A 25,113-nucleotide genomic window follows, 5' to 3' on the forward strand; every position below is an offset into this window, starting at 1 on the left:
TGGGGCAGAACTAGTTATGTGAAATGTTGAGGTTTTTTTTTTTCCTTCGGGAGAGTATACTAGGTCAGGGACAGGTTAGATGCATGGCTGAAAACAGGTAGGGACCATATTTGGGGGATTTTGATTTCTATGTTCAGAAGCTTAGACTTTATAACATAAAAGTTGGCTAACAACCAAAAGTTTAGAAGATGCATGGTGAGCGCTAGAAAGTTCCAGCGGGTTATATGTAGGAAGAAAAGAGCTGAGGAAGACTCAAGGGGGAGATGGAAGCAGTTTTCAATGCCCCTGAACTAAGGTGAGTTGGGGAGAAAGCAGGCATTTCAATTTTATTTTTTCCTGCAGTTTTATTGAGATACAATTGACTACAGCTCTGTGTAAGTTTAAGGGGTACAGGATAGTGATCTGACTTACATACATCACGAAATGGTTGCCACAGTAAATTTAGTGAATATTCATCATTTTATGTGGATAAAAAATAAATAGAAAAAAATTTCCTTGTCATAAGAACTCTAAGGATTTACTCTCTTGAAAGCTTTCATATATAACATACAGCAGTGTTAATTATCTTCATTATGTTGTACATTACATCCCTAGTACTTATTTATCTTATAACTGGGAGTTGGTACCTTCCTTCATCCAATTCCCCTTCCCCACAACCCTGCTGCTGCTGCTAAGTCGCTTCAGTTGTGCCCGACTCTGTGTGACCCCATACACGGCAGCCCACCAGGCTCCCCCGTCCCTGGGATTCTCCAGGCAAGAACACCGGAGTGGGTTGCCATTTCCTTCTCCAATGCATGAAAGTGAAAAGTGAAAGTGAAGTCGCTCAGTCGTGTCCGACTCTTAGCGACCCCATGGACTGCAGCCGACCAGGTTCCTCCGTCCGTGGGATTTTCCAGGCGAGAGGACTGGAGTGGGGTGCCATTGCCTTCTCCTTCCCCACAACCCTAGCCTTTGGTAAATACAAATCTGGTCCCTTTTTCTATGTGTTTGTTTTTGAAGTGCCATGATCTACAACACTGTTAGTTCCTGGTGCATACTCTATTGATTTGATATTTCTCTACTAGCAAAATGATCTCCATGATAAATCCAGTAATCATATGTCACTATACAATGATATTACAAAGTTAATGACTATATTTCCAACATTGTACATTTCAAACCTCTCACTCATTTGTTTTATAACTGAAAGTTTGTACCTGTTTATTTTGCTCATATATGTGCCTCCTCCCCCAGCCTCCCTCAACCCTGGCAACCACCTGTTTTGTTCTTTGTATTAAAAAGCAGAGACATTACTTTGTCAACAAAGGTCTGTCTAGTCAAGGCTATGGTTTTTCCAATAGTCATGTATGGATGTGAGAATTGGACTATAAAGAAAGCTGACCAGTGAAGAATTGATGCTTTTGAACTGTGGTGTTGGAGAAGACTTGAGAGTCCCTTGGACTGCAAGGAGATCCAACCAGTCCATCATAAAGAAGATCAGTCCTGGGTGTTCATTGGAAGGACCGATGTTGAAGCTGAAACTCCAATACTTTGGCCACCTGATGTTAAGAGTTGACTCATTGGAAAAGACCCTGATGCTGGGAAAGATTGAGGGCAGGAGGAGAAGGGGACGACAGAGGATGAGATGGTTGGATGGCATCACTGACTCAATGGACATGGCTTTGGGTGGACTCCGGGAGTTGGTGATGGACAGGGAGGCCTGGTGTGCTGTGGTTCATAGAGTCGAGTCACAAAGAGTTGGACACGACTGAGTGACTGACTGAACTGAACTGAACTGATTAGCCATGCAAGTATTAATTTCCAAAATATACCAACAGCACATGCATCTCTATATCAAAAAAGCAAACAACCCAATCAAAAAAAATGGGCAAAAGATTGAAATAAACATTTCTCCAAAGAAGACATACAGGTAATCAAAAACACATGAAAAGATGTTCCACATCACTGCTTAGTAGAGAAATGCAAATCAAAACTGCAATGAGGTATTACCTCATACCAGTCAGAATGACCACCATCAAAAAGTATACAAAGAATAATTGCTGGAAATGACATGGAGCAAAGGAAACCTGCCAACACTATTGGTGGGAATGCAATTTGGTACAACCACTATGGAGAACAGTATGAAGGTTACTTTAAAAACTAAAAAAAAAAAACCTACCATATTATCCAGCAGTCCTATTCATGGACAATATCCAAAGGAAGTCATAATTCAAAAAGATATATGCACCCCAATGCTCACTGAAGCACTATTTACAATAGCTAGGGCATGGAAGCAACCTAAATGTCCATCAACAGAACATTGGATACAGATCTGGTACATATATGCAAGGGACTATTACTCAACCATAAAAAGAACCTAATTTGAGTCATTTGTAGTTAAGAGGATGAACCTAGGACCTAGAGATTATCATAGGAAGTGAAATAAGTCTGACAGAGAAAGAAAAATACTACATATTGCTTATATGTGGAAGCTAATTTAAAAAATAATGAACCTATTTACAAACAGAAACAGACTCATAGATGTTGAAAACAAACTTATGATTCCCAAAGGGGTTTGGGATTAACATCTGCACACTACTCTCTCTCTCTCTCTCTCTCTATATATATATATATATATAGGTCCTTTTTCTTATATATAACATGTAAGAAAAAGGATTTACTGTATAGCTCAGGGAACTCTACTCAATGTTCTATAATAACCTATAAAGGAAAAGAATCTGAAAAGGAATGAATATATGTATAATTGAATCACTTTGCTGTGTACCTAAAACTAACACAACTTTGTGAATAAACTACACTCCAATAAAACTCTAAAAAAAGAAGAGAAGATACATATGCTTCAATGTTCATAGCAGGAAAACAGCACCATTTACAAAAGCCAAGAAATGGAGAGGGCATCCCAGGTGGCAGTAGTGGTAAAGAACTGCCTACCAATGCAGGAGATATAAGGGACATGAGTTCAAGCCGTGAAATCAAAAGACACTTGCTCTTTGGAAGAAAACCTGTGACAAACCTAGCCAGCATATTAAAAAACAGAGACACCACTTTGCTGACAAAGGTCTAGATAGTAAAAGCTATGGTTTTTCCAGTAGTCATGTACAGATGTGAGAGTTGGATCATAAAGGAGGCTGAATGCTGAAGAACTGATTTTCAAATTGTGGTGCTGGAGAAGACTCTTGAGAGTCCCTTGGATAGCAAGCAGATCAAACCAGTCAATCCTAAGGGAAATTCTTTACCAGCTGAGCCATAAGGGAAGCCCAAGAAGACTGGATTGAGTAGCCTATCCCTTCTCCAGGGACTCTTCCCTGCCCAGGGATCGAACCAGGGTCTCCTGCATTGCAGGTAGATTCTTTACCAACTGAGCTATCAGGAAATTCAGAATGTGAGTCAAAGACTGTCCAAATTAAGAACTCACATTGGGTAAGTTCATGTTATTAAAGACTGTAGCTTTTGTCTTTCTTCTTGTACTTTCTCTTTTTGACACATTCAACTGATTGGGACAAGCATCACATTTAACAAGGTTGTCTGATTAAATTTACTCCAGTAAAAATTTTCACTCCCAAGTAGAGAAAGACCAGCTGGAACATAATCAGTCATCATAGTGGATGCCCTAGATATAAAGATGCCCATCCTACCAAGAATAATACATATGCACATAGCAGTAATTCTAAAATAAATATAGGAAATTTCTACAGCATGTGTTATTGTAACTATTTAAGCAGACACATGAGAACTTTAAAGTGGGACGTTATCATGGCCTTGAACATTTTTCTCTCACTATCTTAAAACTGACAGCTCAAAATAAATGCATCATCTAGAAGTCGAAGCATTGACTGTTGAAAGGAATGGTAAGTCAGATTTAGCTTTATTCTTCTTCACTGTAGGCTCAAACTTCTATTAAGACTGAAGGGTCAGTCATTTATCCACATTTCTCATGATTACAAAAGCAGTAGTAACTTACAATGCATGAAGAATAGGAAATAAGTTAAATATGCTATGCGCCACTATTCAAAATCTAGCCAACCCAGAACAGATATTGCTAACCCACTCTGAGAAGCAGGCCTAAAGAGGGAATTGCTAATTTTTTCCTTCTAAAGATTAAGGAGAAATGGATGCAAAAAATTTCCAGAGTTGGAGAAGCAACTGATATCTGTCATCATTTGTAATTTTCTAGTTTTAAACCCAACAACTGCTCATTGTTATTTCTTTGTGAAGATGGTGTCTGAGAAAAGGTAGTGGTAATATGTTGTCACTTTAAACTGATAACAGAATTTTTATTTGCTTTTCTTATCAGTGATATTCTTTCTGGTGGTTCCTTTGCTCTGGAAGGGTAGATCACAGTGTTTTAAAAAAAGTTCTTTTTAATTTCAGATTAAGTAATCAAGGCCCATTTATAAAGTGTTCATCATTTTTTCTGGGCCTTGTCTTTAAACTTCTTATTTTATATTGGAATATAGTCGATTCAAAAAACTAAGATCATGACATCCGGTCCCATCACTTCATGGCAAATAGACGGGGAAGCAATAGAGGCAGTGACAGACTTTATTTTCTTGGGCCCCAGAATCACTGCAGAAGGTGACTGCAGCCATGAAATTAAAGAAGCTTGCTCCTTGGAAGAAAAGCTGTGATCAACCTAGACAGCATATTAAAAAGCAGAGACATTAACTTTTCCAACAAAGGTCCATTTAGTCAAAGCTATGGTTTTTCCAGTAGTCATGTATGGATGTGAGAGTTGGACTATAAAGAAAACTGAATGCCAAAGAATTGATGCTTTTGAACTGTGGTGTTGGAGAAGACTCTTGAGATTCTCTTGGACTGCAAGGAGATCAAACCAGTTAATTCTAAAGGAAATCAATCCTGAATGTTCTTTGGAAGGATTGATGCTGAAGCTGAAGCTCCAATACTTTGGCCACCTGATGCAAAGAACGGACTCATTTGAAAAGACTCTGATTCTGGGAAAGGTTGAAGGCAGGAGGAGAAGGGGACAACAGAGGATGAGATGGTTGGATGGCATCACCAACTCCATGGACATGAGTTTGAGCAAGCTCCGGGAGTTCATGATGGACAGGGAAGTCTGGTGTGCTGTAGTCCATGGGGTCCCAAAGAGTCAGTAATGACTGAGCAACTGAACTGGACTGATAGCCAATTAACAATGTTGTGATAGTTTCAGGGGCCCACAAAGGGACTCAGTCATACATAAAAATGATCCATTCTCCCTCAAACTCTCCTCTAGGCCTTTTAGAGGAAACTTTTATTTAAAGTTTATTCAGAACCAACTATACCCCAGACACTATGCTAATCTATTCACAGGACACCTAGGGGTCCTGATTTCTTGGCTTTCTTTTCCCTTGTATCCAGCTTGCTGTGTATCTTCTTTTATCCTCCATGAACTCATTACTCCTTAAAGCACAAGGGAAAAATTAAAAGTCTACTCAGTACCATGAACAGAAATTTTGATATAAGAACAAGTATGTATATTTGAAAAATCCATCAAATGAGAGTGGCTGAATTTCTTTAATTCTTTAAAAGAGTCATTCTTTAGAGGTGCCAGACATTTGTTCTTGATAGAAGATGTATCACATAGCCTTTCAAGATCCCATTTTACACATGTCCTCTAGTCTATACTTCAGTATAAACTTTTGGATTGCTTGATAATGTGGAGAGAGCCTGAGAAATGGAAGACTGACAGCAGGATGCCATATTATTTGCTTAGGATATGATTATTTATTAGAAAACCAAAGATAATCAACTGAAACTATTTAAAGCCAATGTAAATGTAGCAATACAAAAAGAGTTACAAAATAAATACATCTAAATCAAAAATATTCTTAATTAAAAAATACATTGAGAATAAAAAATATACCCCACTTCTACCAAAAAGTAAAATACCAGTTAGCAAGCATAAAATACCAATTAGTAAGCCTAAAAAACAGACAGAAAAATCACTAGAAAATTAATACCTTTTTATATAGCATTTGTAGAAATGAAAAGACAGCAGATGTGAATTTCACTATTGAAAAGATGTTGATACAAGCCTCTCTTGTAGCTCAGTTGGTAAAAAATCTGCCTGCAAAGCAGGAGAACTGGGTTTGATTCCTGGGTCGGAAACATTCCCTGAGAAGGAAATGGCAGCTCACTCTGGTTTTCTTGCTTGAAGAATCCCATGGACAGAGGAGCGTGGCAGGCTACAGTCCATGAGGTCGCAAAAGTCGGATATGACTTAGCAAATATACCACCACCTCCTCAAAAGATGTTGATCCATTCCAAGTGAATCCTAGAAATTTAGCACAATACCACTCAATATCTGAATTAGATTTTTCCTGTAAAATAAATAAGTGCATTTCCTTTTTTATGAAATGGCTTTCTATTTCCAATGCTTGCCTCATTTTCTGGCAACAATTTATATTCTTTAAATGAATTGTTGTTTGCTCAATAAGTCTTGTCCAACTCTTTGTAACCCCATGGACTGTAGCACACCAGGCTCCTCTGTCCATGGGATTTCCCAGGCAAAAATACTGGAGTGGGTTGCCATTTTCTCCTCCAGGGGATCTTTCCAACCTGGAGATCAAACCTGAGGTTCCTGTAATGGCAGGTGATTCTTTACTGCTGAGCCATAGGGAAGCCCTTAAATGAATTATCCAGAGACAATGCTTCTATTATTTTTTTCAGTTTAGAAAAATCTCTCTCAACCTCACTTATTCTTCAAGCTACCACTTATTTCTTCTTGTTCTCTTTACAGCAATTAAATACTCCAAAACTTTGTCTATATTTTTAAAAAGTTTCCATCTATGTATTCTTTCTTCAACTTACCCTAATTCTCTGCCAGAATGCTTTTATCAAAGTCACCAAGCAACATGGCACCCATGTTGCTAAAACTAATTTTCCATTTCCATTTCGTACAATAAGAAAGCTATCGTATTTGACTTGTCAGCAGCCTTTGACAAGCATACTTGGACACAGCGAGTTGAAGTATGTTTTTTCCTTGACCCCCCAGGACACTGCACCATCCTGGGCTTCTTTTTCTTTCTCTCAGGCTCCTTCTTATGAACCCTCGTCAACTCTGCGATCTCAAAATTTTGGGGTGATTCTCACTTTAGTCCTTAGACCTTTTTTCTTTCCTGTTGACACATAAGTTCTGGGTGGTATTATCCAAACTTAAGAATTTAAATACCATCTATAAGTATTCTGAAATTCCCAAGTTCATGTTTGCAAATGGGCCCTTTCCCTCGATTAACTGACCTAGACATTCGATTGACTCAAAGCTTCACTCAGATGTGCATTACATGTATTCACAGGACAGACTTCAAACTCAGCTCCTTTATCCAACACCTCCAAACCTCCTTCTCTTAGGGATTCTCCCCATCTTTGTAGATGGCAGATCCATTTTGCCAGATATGTTTAAGACATTCTGGACATTTTCCTTTCTTTTTCACACTTTCCATCTATTCCATCAGCAAAGACTTTTGGCTCTTTCCTCAAATATATCAGATTCTAACAACTTCATAACACCTCTACCGCTGCCACCCAAGATTAAGCCTCCATCTTCTCACTTGAACTAGAGCAAAAGCCTCTTAACACTTTGTTCAGTTCAGTTCAGTTCAGTTGCTCAGTTGTGTCCGCCTCTTTGTGACCCAGCATGCCAGGCCTCCCTGTCCATCACCAACTCCCAGAGTTTATCCAAACTCATGTCCATTGAGTTGGTGATGCCATCCAACCATCTCATCCTCTGTCGTCCCCTTCTCCTCCTGCCCTCAATCTTTCCCAGCATCAGGGGCTTTTCAAATGAGTCATCTCTTCACATCAGGTGGTCAAAGTATTGGAGTTTCAGCTTCAACATCAGTCCTTCCAATGAACACCCAGGACTTATCTCCTTTATGATGGACTGGTTGGATCTCCTTGCAGTCCAAGGGACCCTCAAGAGTCTTCTCCAACACAACAGTTCAAAAACATCAATTCTTCTGCATTCAGCTTTCTTTATAGTTACTCTTACATCCATATATAACTACTGGAAAAACCATAGCTTTGACTAGATGGACCTTTGTTGGCAAAGTAATGTCCCTGCCTTTTAATATGCTATCTAGTGTGGTCATAACTCTCCTTCCAAGGAGTAAGCATCTTTTAATTTCATGGCTGCAGTCACCACCTGAAGTGATTTTGGAGCCCAAAAAATAAACTCAGTCCCTGTTTCCTTTGTTTCCTCATCTATTTGCCATGAAGTGATGGGACTAGATGCCATGATTTTAGTTTTCTGAATGTTGAACTTTAAGCCAACTTTTTTTACTCTCCTCTTTACTTTCATCAAGAGGCTCTTTAGTTCTTCTTCACTTTCTGCCCTAAGGGTGGTGTCATCTGCATATATGAGGTTATTGATATTTCTCCCAGCAATCTTGATTCCAGCTTGTGCTTCATCCAGCCCAGCATTTCTCATGATGTACTCTGCATATAAGTTAAACAAGCAGGGTGATAATATACAGCATTGATGTACGCCTTTTCCTATTTGGAACCATTGTGTTTTTCCATGTCCAGTTCTAACTGTTGCTTCTTGACCTGCATACAGGTTTCTCAAGAGGCAGGTCAGGTGGTCTGGTATTCCCATCTGTTTCAGAATTTTCCACAGTTTATTTTGATCCACACAGTCAAAGGTATTTGTCATAGTCAATAAAGCTATGGACTGCATATTTTTGTCTCCTCAAATCATATGGAGAGACCTTGTGCCCAATATAATGAGATTAGGAGGTGGGGGTCTTTGAAAGTTGCTTAGGATATGAGACTAGAACCCTTATCAAAGGTATGAGTGCTTTTATGAAAGCAGCCCTGCAGAACTCCATAAACCCTTCTCTCATGGGGAGGTACAGCAAGAAGTCCATAGTCTACAACCTGGAAGAAGAGGTTCTCACCAGAATCTGAGTATGCTGGCACCCTCATCATAGACTTACAGCCTCTAGAATTGTGAGCAATATGCTGGTGCTGTTTATAGGCCATCTAGTTTATGATATTTTGTCATAGCAGCTGAAAGCACTAAGATACTCTTCTTCTTGCTTATGTCCTTATTCTCCTAAAATTATTCCCAATAGAGAGGCAAGAGTAATGCTTTCAAAATGCAGGTCATCACTGCTCTGCTTACAACTTTTCAGGGGCTTTTCAACTCAGCCAGGGTGACAAAGTCACCACAATGGCCTATAGGATCTCTGTTGTTATTCAGTCACTAAGTCATGTCCTACACTTTGCAACCCCAAGGACTGCAGCATGCCAGGCTTCCCTGTCCTTCACCGTCTCTCTGGGTCTGCTCAAACTCATGTCCATCGAGTCAGTGATGCCATCAAACCATCTCATCCTCTGTCACACCCTTCTACTATCCTCAATTTTTCCCAGCATCAGGATCTTTTCCAATGAGTTGGTTCTTCACATCAGGTGGCCAAATAATTGGAACTCCAGTTTTAGCATCAGTCCTTCCAGTGAATATTCAATGCTGATTTCCTTTAGGATTGACTGGCTTGGTCTCCTTGCTGTCCTAGGGACTCTCAAGAATCTTCACCAGTACCACAGTTCAAAAGCAACAATTCTTTGGCTCTCAGCTTTCTTTATGGTCCAACTCTCACATCCACACACGACTACTGGAAAAACCATAGCTTTGACTAGACGGACCTTGGTTGGCAAAGTGATGTATATGCTTTGTAATGTGTTATCGATGTTTGTCATAGCTTTTCTTCCAAGGAACAAGCATCTTTGCTGTCAATACATTAATCACTTATGACTATATAACAACTTACCCCAAAATTTAGAGGTTTAACAGAAGAAACACTTGTAAATCACAATTTGTGTAGGTTAGGAATTGAGTGCAAATTAGTGTGTTCCTCTGGCTCAGGGTCTCTTAGATGCCACAATCAAGGTGACATCTGGGGCTGTTGTCTCCTGAAAGGATCCACTGTGGAAGACCCACTTTTGGTCTCACTCATGTGGTTGTTTGGCAGGTTTCAATTCCTTGCTAACTACTGGATGGAGGTCTCCCTTGGTTCTTGCCATGGGCCTTTCCTTCAGGTCAGTTCACAACATGGTATCTGACTTCCATCAGATCAAGCCAGCAAGAAAGTAAGAGAAGTCAAGTAAATTTGGAATCCAAGTGTTTTTAAATTTAATCTTGGAAGTGATATCCCAGGATTTCTGTTTTATTTTCTTCACCAGAAACAAGTCACTAGGTCCAACTTGCACTACATCATTGGGAGTGAAACATGAGCATGAATACCAGGAGGTGAGCACCATTGGCAGCCAACTTAAAGCTGCCCACCACAAATGACTGCTTCTCTTCCATTACACATTTGACTTTTTCTCTTGCCATTTTCCTCTGGGTCACTCTGCTTCAATTACATTGGCTCCTTGGATACCCTGTGTGAGCTATACCCTCTCAGGTCATTTGGGCTAGACACATTGAAGAAATTTTTTACTTTTAAAGCATTGCATCCAAATCCTAAGAAGTTGATGGGAACCACAAGGATGGTAGCAATCTCATCACTGTTGTCCTTAAATCAGGAGTGTTTTTAAAATCTTGCTGCTAAGAGTAGGCAATGTGAGCTATTACTCTGAATTCATAGTGTCGTGCATGATGGAAAGTATCTCAGAAATCATATGAAGCTAGTCTTGTGACCTGTGGGATTTTCTTGACAGTTTTGATTTTATCAGTAGGTAGGAAATGAATCTCAGTTATCCAGAGCTAGTTTATTAGTTAAGATAGATAGCTAGTGGGAACCTGCTATAAAGCATAGGGAGCTTATTCAGTGTTCTGTGATGACCTAGAGGGGTGGGGTGGAGGGGGTTGGGAGGAAGGTCCAAGATGGAGGGAATATATGTATATTTATAGCTGATCCACTTCATCAAAAGACAGAGATTAATATGATATTGTAAAGCAATTATACTCCAATAAAAAAAGCATATCATGGTGGCTGCAATATTAAAATGATCAGAAGAGAAATACTTTGTAAAAAGTCACAAAACAAATTCAGATGGAAAACAAAAATCATAATGCTAAACAACAACAACAACAAAAATAATAGAGAAAAACAAAACTATTACAGAAGTTAACCAGGTTGAATTTCACAGGACATGAAGTGAAAACTACAGACAACTTAGAAGGTATGAATAAGTGAATTAAATTATAATAGGATAGGCATAAAATATACCATTATTATAATAGAAGTATGGTCAGAGATGTGTACCTATATTGTGACTGTTAAATAGTACACATCAATTATCTGTTTTGATGAAACAGCAAGAGGAAGTGAGAAAATCCAAAGGACAAAAATATTATAAGAAGAACTTCAGTGTTATACAATATTTTGCCTTTTTTCCATCAGCTCTTTCATTAGTAACTTCTTACAAAGGCTGACTATGTTAGCAGATATTCCTTCAGACAAAGATCAGGCTTTGTGGGTTTCCATATAACTTTATTGATAATTAATAAATATTAAATAATTAATTTCAATTCAGCAAACAATGACAGGATCTTCAATAATAGCACTACATTCTCTGGACTGCTACTTTATCCACAGATAAAAAAAATTTAAAAGAAAACTTAATAGTATTTTTAATTACAGTATATCTTTTTATTGAGTTACTATCTCCTATAAAACATGTATAGTGCATTGCATATAAACTCATATTTTCTATTTAAATATCAGATAAAATTTGTGTAACATAATTACCAATGTAAGTATCAAAAACTAACAAAGAATATTTAAAAAGAAGTAATGTTAGCATCTGGAGGAGGGCATGGCAACCCATTCTGGGTATTCCTGCCTAGAGAATCCCATGGACAGAGGAGCCAGGCAGGCTGCAACCCATAGGGTCGTGACTTAGCACACAATTTTACCATAGTATTAAAAGGTCCAGATATTTTAAAATTCTTATTCTGTAAAAAGTTTAGTGAAAGTTAGATGACTAACTCAAACATTCCCAATTGCTAAATAGCACATAAATAGTAAGGTTTTTAATATTATATGTTAATGAAAGAGATTGTGGTTTAGATTAAATGTTTCTAACACAGAGTTCTCTTTACCTAAGATTGTTTACCTGACATATAAAAATAGGAAGAAATGCATCTAAATCTATACTACACATTTGAAATTGATACTTTATATTTGGTATAAAAGGGATAAAATTTATAGTCCTGAGTGACAATTTTATGTAACAAGGCATGAGAATGTAAAATTCCATTCAAATTCACCTCTTATCACTATTCATGAAAACAGCATTTCTCAGCTAGGAAAGCTAACAGTGGTATTACATGGTGATATTATTTCAGAAGAGGTGTCTATGATGCAGAATATCTAATTTTTTCACACATGAGTAAGGACTATGTGAAATTCAGCATTTAATTTGCATTCTATACACAATATTTTAAAGGGCAAGAGTAAGTACTTTTTTAAATAATAACCTAAATTAGTTTCAAAGCAAAATTTAACATGCATGTACTTCTTTTCTTTTAATACTTTCCAAATATAACTTTCCCAAAATAAATAGTGTATCTTGATATATTAAGAAACAAACACTATTATTGCTGCTTTGGGAAACAGGAAACTGGAGCATGGAATTGCATAAGTGATTTTTTAAAGGGAATCCAAATAAAGTATAGGGTAGAAGAATCATAATATAGCCACAGGATTCCTCATTTTAGTGCTTGATGCTTTGTTTTAAATATTAAAACCAGTAGAACAGCCTAATAACATCATGTGCAAGCAAGGAAGATGTTAACTGCACTGTTTTCACTACCTTAAGGAATCACAATTGAGGCAAAACCGTGCAATTTAATTCCCTGTCTTTATGGATAAGGAAATTTAAGTTTAGAGGCATTGTGACTTGCCCAAGGCCATAGCGTGTATAGGTAGCACAGAGAAGAATCAAACTCAGGTGTCCCTTATCCCTCATATAGTGCTGTATCCACCATGATTAAAATGAACAAATTTAACCCCGTTGACAGATACTTTGATCCTTTAGATAATTGGATCCATGGGAAACAGAGTTTTGGTTTTGGCTTTGATATGTTTCAAACATAATCTGCACATGAGGCATTGTTTTCACCTATCTTTTATACTTAAGAGGGAACATAAGTTTAATAATTAGTTTTACCTAATTCAGAAATAGAAATATCTGCTACTCTTCACATCTGATTCTCCACTTATTTATTTTTTAACAAAATAGCCACCAAATCTCATATTTCAGCAGGATAGCCATCTAAAGCAGATGTCAGCAATCTTTTGCTGTAAAGACATGGGGAGCAAATGCTTTTGTAACCACACAATTGTGGTATAACTCCCAGGGTTTGTAGCCTGAAAGCAGCCATAAACAATATGCAAATGAATGAAAGTCACTGTGGTTCAATAAAACTTTATTCACAAAAAAACAGGTCATTGGCTGTAGTAGTTTGTTGGCCCTGATCTAAAGCATGGTGATTGCAGAATGAAAGACCAAGATGATGATATGCTATGGCATTTCGATTCAGGAGTATTTCATTTCTGTAATAAAAGCACCATCAAAGTCTGAGAGTTCTAGTTTTCCAAGTGATACTAGAGACCTGCTGAGTTGACATACTTTTTAAAACATAAAACTTCTTAACTTTAGAAAAGAAATCTGAGAAAAGCTATCTTTGTGTTATCATTGGCCTCATATTTTTAGGAGAGAAAATTGAGGAATTAGACAATATATAGAGTTGAAACTTTTTTTTTTAGCTGTGCCATGCAGTTTGTGTGATCTCAGTTCCCTGACCAGGGATCAAATCCACACCCTTGGCAGTGAAAGCATGAAGTTCTAAGCACTGGATCAACAGGGAATTCCCTATAGGGTTTAAGCAACACATTATATACTTTCTTATTTAAAGCTTTCCAAACCTTTGACCCTCACATCCAATTGTCTCATCACTCATCTTTGTCTCTTCAGAGTCCCAGGGAAACACCAATAAAAGAATTCAAATCAAACTAACAAAAAAGAAGGTGACTCCCAGATATAGAGAACAAGCTAGTGGTTACCAATGAGATGGGGGAGGGGCAATATCAGAGGTGGGGACGAAGAGGTGTAAATTATTAGGTACAATATAAGCCACAAAGATATATTAGACAACACAAGGGATATAGCCAATGTTTTATAGTAACTGTAAATGGATTATAACCTTTAAAAACTGTGATTCACTGTATCGTCTATTTGAAACAAATAATATTGAACAGCAACTACACTTCAATTTAAAAAAGAAAAGAATTTTAAAAGATATAAACCCACAAGGCTACAGAGAACTGGAGTGAAATGATGGGCCAAAATTCTAATTGTATGTTTCTAAAATGGGAAGCAGAAGGAGTGGTGGTGACTTAGATTAGTGGAGGAGGCTAAGTACTAGTGGAGGAGGGCCTGGAAGAGAGATGGCCTGATCTCAACCTCAAACTGCAAAATATTACAGAGACTCAGCACTTTGAAGGCCAGCATCGAGGCAAGTAGACAAGGAAGTTAAGATGTGAGGCATGGAAGGAAAGATTGGTTTAAAGTTTGCACATGAAATGTGTAGTTGCCTTCTCCCTACCGCTGTGGTCTCAACTCTCTCACAGACTCACGTTCCTTCAGTGTCTCCATAATTAGTAGGAAATGGACATTTACTTGGAAGTAATGAACCTGAGAAGCTCAAGGCCCAAGGCTCAAGGCTCTCCATTCTGATGGGGAGCTGGAGAGGAATGGGACAGAAAACAAGGAAGTCAAGTTACAAGCACAGTGAATTTGAAATCTTCCGGGCTTCCTTGCTTATCTGGCTCTTAGAACACCAGCCGTAAACCCAAGGAGACTTCTCTTGAGGAACTAATAGTCCTGGAAAGCAAGTTAGACTCTCACTCCACTATATCTTAATATATGAGAGTCTCAGTCACTCAAATTCTCGAACCTGAAGTTAAGGGCATGTGGATTATGACATTGGAATGGCACGGTGAGAGTAAAACATCAAACAATGAAAAATCTGGTTCCTAGAGCTCAGGATAAAGATCATTAGAATTATTGGAAAAGAAGAATTATTCAATATTAATTAAACATTTAGAATGCATCAAGTGCTAAGGCAAGCCTTTAAAACATATACATACTATTATACTCCCAATGACAACCTTGTGGAATGAGTAAGTTGAGACCACAGAAATATTTCTCCATCTTTCTTCTACAAACTCCCCTCCCAGCCCCCACAGCGCCTCTCAGCTTTCCAGCATTTTATTATTGTATGTGGTTTGTCAGCTAAAGATCACCAATAATTGCAAGAAAATCTCTGACATAAAAAGAAGACACCAAATAAAACATTACAAACAAAAAAGAAAACACAAAAAAAGGAACCTAGAAGAAACAGACCTCACACAGGAGATAGAAGGAAACTTATATTTAATAGCATCAAAGAGATAACAATATTTATTACATCTCCAAAATGGGAACAGAATGCTATTATGAAGGTCTGACAGTGACTACAAATCAAAGGTAGAAAGATAAAAGAGAAAATCTCATAAATTAGAATAAAAAAGCAAAAAAGTGAAAAATAAAGAAAAAAATCAGAGGATTGATCTGAAATAACCAACATCCAAGAAAAAGAGCTTTTTAGAAAGACACAAAAGAGAAGGGAGTTAAATTATCAAAGAAGCAACAAAAGCAAAATTCAAGGAAATTATAAATATTTTTAAAGAAATTCATAAAGTGTCTTGAGCATATTTTAGTATTTTCTAGTCTATAGTTCTTTTATACATAAAGAATGGATGTAATAGGAATCAGAAAATGTGATACTATTAAAATTTAGAGCAATTTTAATATGTTGACAAATGAAATGAATTATTTGTAACGAACAGGCTAACTTTAATCTACTCTGATTTAGTCATATTGGAAATATATTCTGTATCATACTTTCAAGGGACAGATATTCCAAGGATGACGTAATGAAATAAGCAATTTACTGTATCAATTATTTCCCTGGTGTGTGTGATGTGTGCTCAGTCGCTCAGTCATTTTTGAGTCTTTTTCCACTCCATGGACTATACCCCGCCAGACTCCTCTGTCCATGGGATCTCCCGGGAAAGACTACTGGAGTGGATTGCCATTTCCTCTTCCAGGGGATCTTTCTGACCCAGGGATTGAACCCAAGTCTCCTGTGGCTGCTGCATTGGCAGGCAGATTGCTTACTGCTGAACCACCAGAATCTACCTGGCAATGCTGGAGCCAGAAGAGACTCAGGTTCAACCTTGGGTTGGGAAGATCCCCTGGAGGAGGAAATGGCTATCCACTCTAGTATTCTTCCTGGGATAATCCCATGGACTGAGGAGTCTGGCAGGCTGTAATCCATGAGGTCACAAAGGACCTGACATGAATGAGTGACTGAACAACAATAACAAATATTTATTGGTAGGTAACAAACCACACCGAAACTTTATGGTTTCAAACAACAGTCGTTTCATTTGTTCATGATTCTGGAAATTAGCAATTTGAGCTAGGCTCAGCCAGGCAGTTCTTCTGCTGGTCTTATCTTGGGTCATTCCTGAAACTACCGTCGTCTGGTCGCTAGACTGGGACTGGAGAGCTCCTTTATGTGTCTTCAGATTGCTGGTGACTGACAGCTGAGCCACCTCACCCTCAAGATCACCCCAGGCTTCTTCACATGGATGTCTCAGATTCCAAGAAAGCAGGACTAGAGGCCATGAGACCTCTTAGGAACTATATTTAAACCTCTCATAACTTTACTTCTATCATATTTTATTGGCCAAAGCAGGCTACAAGGCCAAGCTGGATTCAAAGTGGCGGAGCGACTATATCCCTCTCTTCTTGCGACAAGTTACAAAGGCATGCGCATAACAGGGATGGGAAGAAGCTGTGACCAGCACTTGGCAATCTGCTGTATTTACTCCGAACCATGCCACATGAAGAATGCTTGAAAAATTAGGCTGACTAGCCAGCAGTACAGTGTATTAGCTATGGTCATTAGTTTTGACATTTGAAGTGTTGTCATGTGGAGAGGACATAACACTTATTTTTTATGGACTCTAGAGATCAAATGAAATAGGTGTACAGAAGTTTCAGAGAGTCAATTTCTGAATAATATAAGAAAGAATTTTTTTTAAATTTTGAAACGCTTGGTCAGAGGATGGATTCAGGTGTATTGGGAGCACTGTTTCTTTAGGACACAATGGAAAGTATCTGTTATAGGATGACAGCTATATGGCTGTTAGGGTGTCTTTGAATACTGGACTCTGACCTGTTTTTACCACATGTAAAGAACATGTGAAGAACATAATAGAGTGATCAGGACTAAGTATTGTATTTGGGAGTAGCCTGTGAATAAGCAACTCACTTCAGTATTTGGATGGCATCATTGACTCAATGGACATGAGTTTGAGCAGACTCCGGGACATAGTGAAGGACAGGGAAGCCTGGGATGCTGCAGTCCATGGGGTTGCAAAGAGCTGGACACAACTGGGGGACTGAACAACAACACAATCAGTGGCCTAAGTTTATAAACAGAAAGAAGAGCCAAAGAGAGGCAGACCCTGAAACTTTAGGTGGGGAGGAAACAGAAGTTGTGCGACAGAAAGGAGTAGCAGAGAAAACTTAAAAAGATCAGCATCACTGATTTCACACAGTATGTTACCTCAGCACTTATCTTTCGCATGGAAAATTTTGTACTGTATCTAGAATATCTATTTCACTTCATTCCTCTCTGATACTTAAATCTTTCTCATCTGAAATTTCTATTTGTGAAGTTATTGCTTGGTTTCGGAGTTATTCAGACTCAAATGGCTCCCTCCCCTCAGTTTTCCATTTATAATACCCTCCTAACTAGTATATCTTTCCTGAGAGGATAAATTACCACAGCTGTGGGTTTAAAAATCTATGGTTACCTTCCAGCCTCCTGAATTTTTAACTGAGTTTATATTCAGGCTCTTCTGAGAGAAATATGACTAAACAACCAGGAGAAGGTTGCATTACCTAATCCAGTGATACATTAGTGGCAGGATGAAAACAAACTCTAGCCCCAATAAGCAAGGTAGACAATTTCCTGGAGACTCTTCTGTTTCCTATTTTTCTATTTACCTCTTACCTGGGACTAACTTCAATAAGATAATGGTGAAAAGTTACTGATACAGACGCCACATTCTTATGAATCCTACCCTACTCACACAGTCATAAGACCTTTAAAAATTTAGTATTTGAAAGACCACAGAAAGAATAAAAACAAAACTGTCAGTAAAAGATTAATTATAAGAAAGCGTTTCAAACAGAATCATGAAGTCTGCAGGTAAATTGGGTCAATGTAGAAGAAATGAACTTGGTATAAGCGGAAGACATTATGTGCAGACAATATAAGAATTGGGTTTGTTCCACACTCAGATTTAACACTGAATGATGTGTGATGTGGGTGTGTCACTTTAGTGAAGGGTTCAGGCAAAAGGAGGGAATTGCTTGGCTAGAAGAATTCATGGATTCATCCAGCGCCTTCCTCCAGCCTTCTGGAGACTAGTCTGTGAAGCAATGCGCATGTGTGCTGCCTGGCCAGGTTTTTCTACCTGGAAACCCTCTGTAGGCACAACTGACAACCATTCCCTTGAGGTATTGCTAGCCATGTAGCTGTGTGTCCTCCTACACCCATCATTAATAGTTTTCTACATTCTTTAAACTGGACTATGTCTAAGAAATTAATATTCTTCCTTCCAAATTCTCCTACTAGGGCACTCCTTTATGACAAGGTAATCCATGTAGTGCCACTTTATCCAGCTTTCTAAATGAACCTCCAGTTTGAACATTTACATAAATTTGACTTAAATATATATTATAGATATAGGAAAATATTTGTATGTATTATATATAAAATTTATTTAGAGGCATAAATATATACCCCGGGTCTCAAAGATCATTCCTGTTAACTACTGCATCCCTACCAGGATTTCCCACTTCCAATATAAGTGACATTGTTTCAGATCAACGTACATGGTTCTCTCATTAATTTTAATAGCTTACATAACAATCTTTATTTTACTTAATGATCTCTTTATTGACAGATGTGTAGGATTTTTTTTAACTCCATTACAATCAATGATGCAATGAATGTACACACAGAGGTATACACTTAACACTTTGTTTTTTTACTATAGAGCATAATTTTGTAAGTGGAACTATTGAGCAAAAAACAAATTTACCTGCTAAATAAGATTCTATCAAACTTGTATTCTCATTAACAGTTCTTGAGAGGATCTTTTCTTCAATAATCCATTTCAAAATATTAAAAATTTCTTAACAATGATGGGTAAAAATATCTAACTGGTATTTACTTAATATTTTAGTGGGAATAACCATTGCTACATAATCTATGCCCATTGTTGAATTGAACTATCTTATTTTTTTGTATTGATTTGTATCTAATGATTTGGATATCTTTATTTATGGCTCAACATAGATCTGTTATATTTGTTACAAATGTTTTTCCATTAATTTTTCCTATGAAAGTTCTCTGTGTGCTGTTTCCTAAACATACCCTCTTACCTGCTCCATAGAGATAATCATCTGGAAATTTATTTCTTTTCTCATTTCTTGCTATTTTTAAAAAATGTAATTTTAGCACATATGTATGTATTCCTAGACAACATGGTGCTGAATTCTGCTTGTTTTTGAACTCTGAAAACATGGAACTGTACTGTTTGCATCCTTCTGTATCTTTCTTTCTTTCCTCAAAGAAGTGTTTCCGAAATTGATTACATGCTGATACTTATAGCTGTAGTTCATTTCTTTTCAGGTATTTTTCTTATGCTCAAAAAACCTGCTAAATCCTATTTTTAATTAAAATTACCCATGTACTTTGTTGTGTTTTCTATGTGGGCAATCATAGCACCATTAAGCAATGATTGTTTTATTTCTTCCACTCCAATTGCTATCTCATTTATTTGTTTTTCTTCTTTAATTGTCCTTAACCCTCTACTCAGTCACGTTCTGACAAACAAGCTTCCTCCCATGGAGCCCCACCTTCCCCTCACCCTCTACTCTGAAGTCTTTGATCCGCAGTATTTGCCATTTTCAGTGATACAAATGAAACTTGGTGGTGGTTTAGTCACTAAGTCATGTGTGACTCTTGGGACCCCATGGACTGTAGCCCGCCAGGCTCCTCTGTCCATGGGATTTCCCAGGCAAGAATACCAGAGTGGGTTGCCATTTACTTCTCTAGCACATCTTCCTGATGCAGGGATTAAACCCAGGTCTCCTGCATTGCAGGTGATCTCTTGCATTGCAGACAGATTCTTTATGAACAGAGCCATCTGGGAAGCCCTTACCACGGTCATTTTCAAGCTACCAACAGTATTTTGGAGGTGGAAAGAGGGAGAAGACTTCCTAAAGGACTCTCTTTGAATCTATATGAGCAGGTCTAGTGAGTCCATCAAATTGTAAGCACTTTAGTCTTGTCCCTAGCCTCTTTTTATAATTCAGTCAGATGATTGCTGTACGTTTTTTTCTTTTTCTTTTTTTTTAATAGATAATTTTGATAGGTTAGAGAGTTCTCTTCTATCTCAAGTTTACTAAGAGTTTTCATTATTTTTTTTAATATTCCAGCAGGTTTTCTGTACCTAGTAAGATGATCTTTTCTTTGTTCCTTCCTCCTTTCTCTGTTAATATTTAAATGAAATTTAGAAATTTTCTAGTGTTGATATCTTTCACTTCTTGGGTAACCTAACTTGGTAATTATCTATTAATATTATCTTTACATCATGTTAGATTAGTATGCTAATGTTCTGTTTAGGACGTTTTATCTGCATATAAGTGGTAGTTTATATAATACAATCTGATACTGTAATACCTGTAGTCTTAACATAGTTTGGGAAGATTTTCATCTTTGTATGGTTGAGACTGTACATGTTCTCAGTTATCTGTTCCAAAAATATTTGGTGGCATGTCCCTAAAAAGTTGATAGAGACTGGTGCCATCTTTGTAAGAAGATTTTCAGTTAATAAGCTTAAGTAATGAATATAGAAAACTTCAGGTTTTATTTTTTTTCCATGCTTTTTGAGTCACTTTTGATAAGGTTTTTTTCCTAGGAATTTTCTATTTTTTGCATTATGTATTTTTAATGTAGATGAGTGTTTCTTTGTGTTTTCTACCCTTTTATCCTTTATTATATCCCTAATTATGCTCCATTCCCAAATGGCCTTTTTTCATTTTTTCTTCATTATTCTCATTAGAAGATTGTTCATGTCATAGTTTTTTATCAAAGAACAAACTTCTGTTGTTCTTGGTTGAACTTCTATTGCAATTTTGTTTTTATTTTATTAAGTTCAGCTTGTATATTTTTCCTCTATGTTCTTTAGTTTTTATTTGCTTTTTAATACATTTATTCATGGTATAGTTTAACATATCCAAAGTAATAAAAGTGGTTTATATACTTTTTTCTAGTACTTTTATCATTCTTTGTTATTGATACTTATGTATTAAATCCACTTTATTAAATTAATTAATTTAATTAAATTATTAAATTAATTAAATCCACTTGGGATTTACTTTTGTCACAGGGTGTATTTTTCTTCCAAACTGACAGTTAATTGTCCCATCAAGTTTTAGTAAATGCTTTCAAAGCTTGATATCCTCCTTTGAAAACCATGTATTAAACTCCTCTCTCTGTCTGGATTCTTCATTCCATGCTACCTAGTTGGTTATCTATTTATCTCGGGTAATATGCTCTCTTAATAACATGCTTAAAAATATTATGCTCTCTTAGTAACTTTACAGGTTATTGTAACATTTGATAATAAAGCTCCCTCCCATATTTTTGTCTTTTTTTTTTTACAATTTTCTTAGCTGTTTTCACACACTTGTTTTTCTTGATGAACTTCATTTCTTTTAGGAATTGGTAATATATACATGTATTACAAAATTCATGAAAAGAAATGCAGAGAAAAATCTCTTTGTACAACTCTCTGCCAGCTTCTCTCCCTCCAACCTCTCATTGGAGACAGTTCCTCTTATTAGAGACGTTCTATGCAATAACCAAACATAAATATGTTTTCCTTTTACTCTCACAAAATAATAGCATGTATTTTGCCTTCTTAGATTTAAAATGGTGGCAATTTTGTCAACACTGGACATAAAAGGTTATATCTGATGAACATCAGAAGCAATTTGACAAATTTTCAACCAAGTCTATATGCTCTCTCAAACATATGACAAATGCCATTTTCAAATGCTATTGCTAGCAACTTAAATCCAGGGAGGTAATATTTTATCATCATTGAGATCCATTTTTCAATTAAAATAACAAGTTATATCAATATGTGGATAATACTCTTGGAAAGTTGAAATATACTAGTTTTTTTGTCATCATAATGTACTGAAGAAGGAAATGTTAACTTAAATACACACACACACACACACACACACACATATATATGTATATGTTGTTGTTGTTTGGTCACTAAGTCAAGTCCAACTCTTTTGTAACCCCATGGACTGTAGCCTACCAAGTTCCTCTGTCCATGGGATTTCCCAGGCAGGAAATCCCATGGACAGAGTAGGTTGCCATTTCCTTCTCCAGAAGATCTTCCAGACCCAGGGATCAAACCTGTGTCCCCTGCATTGGCCAATGGATTCTTTACCACTGAGCCACCAGGGAAGCCCACATATATAGATACACACATATTTTTCATAGATTGGGGCCAAGTACTATTCTCACTATGCTCCAGTTTCCTTTTATGGCAAATTTGAATGAAATAATCAAGATCACTTTCAGCTCTAAAAGTCTACTATCTTTATTATATTATCAAAGCAATTATTTCCAGTTAACTCAAATACAGTAGACAAAATATTAGAAGGATACTGTAATAAATCTTTGCCCTCCTGGAAGAAATGAATGATTGATATTTTAAAAGTTTTATGATCACAGCAGTATCAGTGCTCTCAGCAATCGCCAGCCACAGGCTCCTTAGCAAAGTATTATCATTGATATGATTCAATCTTCTAAACTTCCCTTTTCCCTGCTTCTGGGTTCAAAATTGCATGTTCTTAGGATGGAGTATCTGGACTGACTCAACCCGACTTGAGTTTCCAGCCACCTTTGGAGCAAGAGACCAGAGGTAGCAAAACATATAGAATAATTCTCATTGTTAGAACACTTCACTGTGAATTCAAGCTCTTCTGAAAAGAGGACACCATTGTTATGACCTTGGTATCTGTATCAACAGGTGTTTATTAATCCAGTATGAAATTACTTGAAGTATAATTCTTTATAATAGGCATATCTTAGTTTTTATAACACATTAGGGAGAAAGTACTGAAAACCATCATTAAGTAAATATTTCTATTTCACAAAGGCAGTTCAACTGTAAATACTAAATTTGCAGTACTTTATTTTTACATACATAAAAATTATTGAATTTTCTTTTCAGTTTACTTTCTTGTATATATATGAAATTACTGCCAAAATGTTAAGTTTCACTCCTTGAAAAGATATTGAAGTCTAGTAGAAAACGTAGTGAGTGGTATTGATTTCACTAAGTCAAAGAATATAATTTCTAAGATAATACATTCATGTTTGTTATTATATAGCTACTTAATGGGTATGGCAGTAGTTTGAAAATCAAGGCATGTTACTTTGTTTATCTATGAATGAGGACTAATAAATTTGGCCTATGGAAATAAGAGACTCTGAGGGATAAATAATGTATTTAGAGGAATTTAGGGATAAAGGAAGTTGAAAAGGTGACATTGAAAAGGTTTATTCATGGCCTAGCTTTTCTTCAATAGTTTTACCAGGTGATTGCTAGCTTGTGAGCTCTCTAAGGACTGGAATCAAATTCTTACCACTTATTTTCCCTAGAAATGGTGGCAAATGGTCAATGCTTCTGTATTTGACAGAAGAAAAGTGATCCTAGGGGACAACAGAAATGGGATTACAATACAAAATATACTTAAAATGAGACTAATAAAGCCCATAATTGCAAAGGTGAACTGGCATAGGAACTCGACAGGAATGCATACACAGGGGAAGTAGAATCAGGGGAAGTGGAGGTCATAGTCTGGCTGGGCCAGGCAACAGGCACACACAGGAGGGTGTGACCAGCGCTCTGTTACCCCCGGTAACTGTTAATCATCTTCTTGTCTTTGTGCCAACCTGTCACTCTCCTCTGATTCTTTGAAACCATACAGATTCTACAATAGTCCAAGGAATATTTCTCTTTTATGGCTTTGAAGCTTTAAATCATATTCGGTTGATATTTGACATACTTGTTGACAGTCTAAATGGATTTTTTAATAGTGTAGCTTAGATAAATCTTCTGCTGTAGGGAAGCCAAAAACGTTTTTATGGCTAACTCTAGCTTAATAAGCAGCAGAGCTTTAAAAAAGGTAACCATTTAATTTTTAATATGGATTGGTTCCTTTTGGTAATTAAAAACAAACATTTTGTAAAACTGCCAACATATTAATCAAAACAGTATAGGGTTATATAAGTCAGGCACTTAAATATGTCTTAAACCTTTCTGAGGTGGAATAGTGAAACAAAATTAAAATAGATGGAAACAAGGCCCTTTATTGCCTATTCCCAGTGTAAAGCAAAGGTCATATATAAAGTTCAGTTAGGGCCAAAATAAATTTCAGTAGATTCTAAGGTTTACATGAGGTAATATATATCTAAATGTTGTATCACTATATTAACATGTAGTACTAGGAAATAAAAGAACTATCTTTTGCCTAGGCCTCAAAATTCTTGCTATTAGTCAAGATTAATAAATGATGATTCAAATTGGTTCCATTTTTCTCATTAGTAGCAGTGCTAATATGCTGCTCTTAGGTCAGAATAACAATGTATTATAGCTATACCTTTTTGTTTTTGTTTTGTTTTTTTGGCAATTTAGAGCTAGAAACTCTCTGCTTTAGCCAGAGATCAAATTTAAAAAGTCCCAAAGGAGAGTTTTCTTTCTTTTTGTGCCTAGAAGTTTAAGTGATTAGTAAGCTTCCAGACATAAAGATTATCAAGTGTAATTATTTCAAGGGTCTTGAAATGATTGTGCTTTGTGCAGTTTGATTTAGTGTGCTGACATTTCATTCACTTCTATTATTTCTGAAAAGCCAGAGATGTTCTAGATTTTTTTTTTGCCA

Source organism: Cervus canadensis, chromosome 3 (genome assembly GCF_019320065.1).
Source record: "Cervus canadensis isolate Bull #8, Minnesota chromosome 3, ASM1932006v1, whole genome shotgun sequence".
NCBI classification, from domain to species: domain Eukaryota; kingdom Metazoa; phylum Chordata; class Mammalia; order Artiodactyla; family Cervidae; genus Cervus; species Cervus canadensis.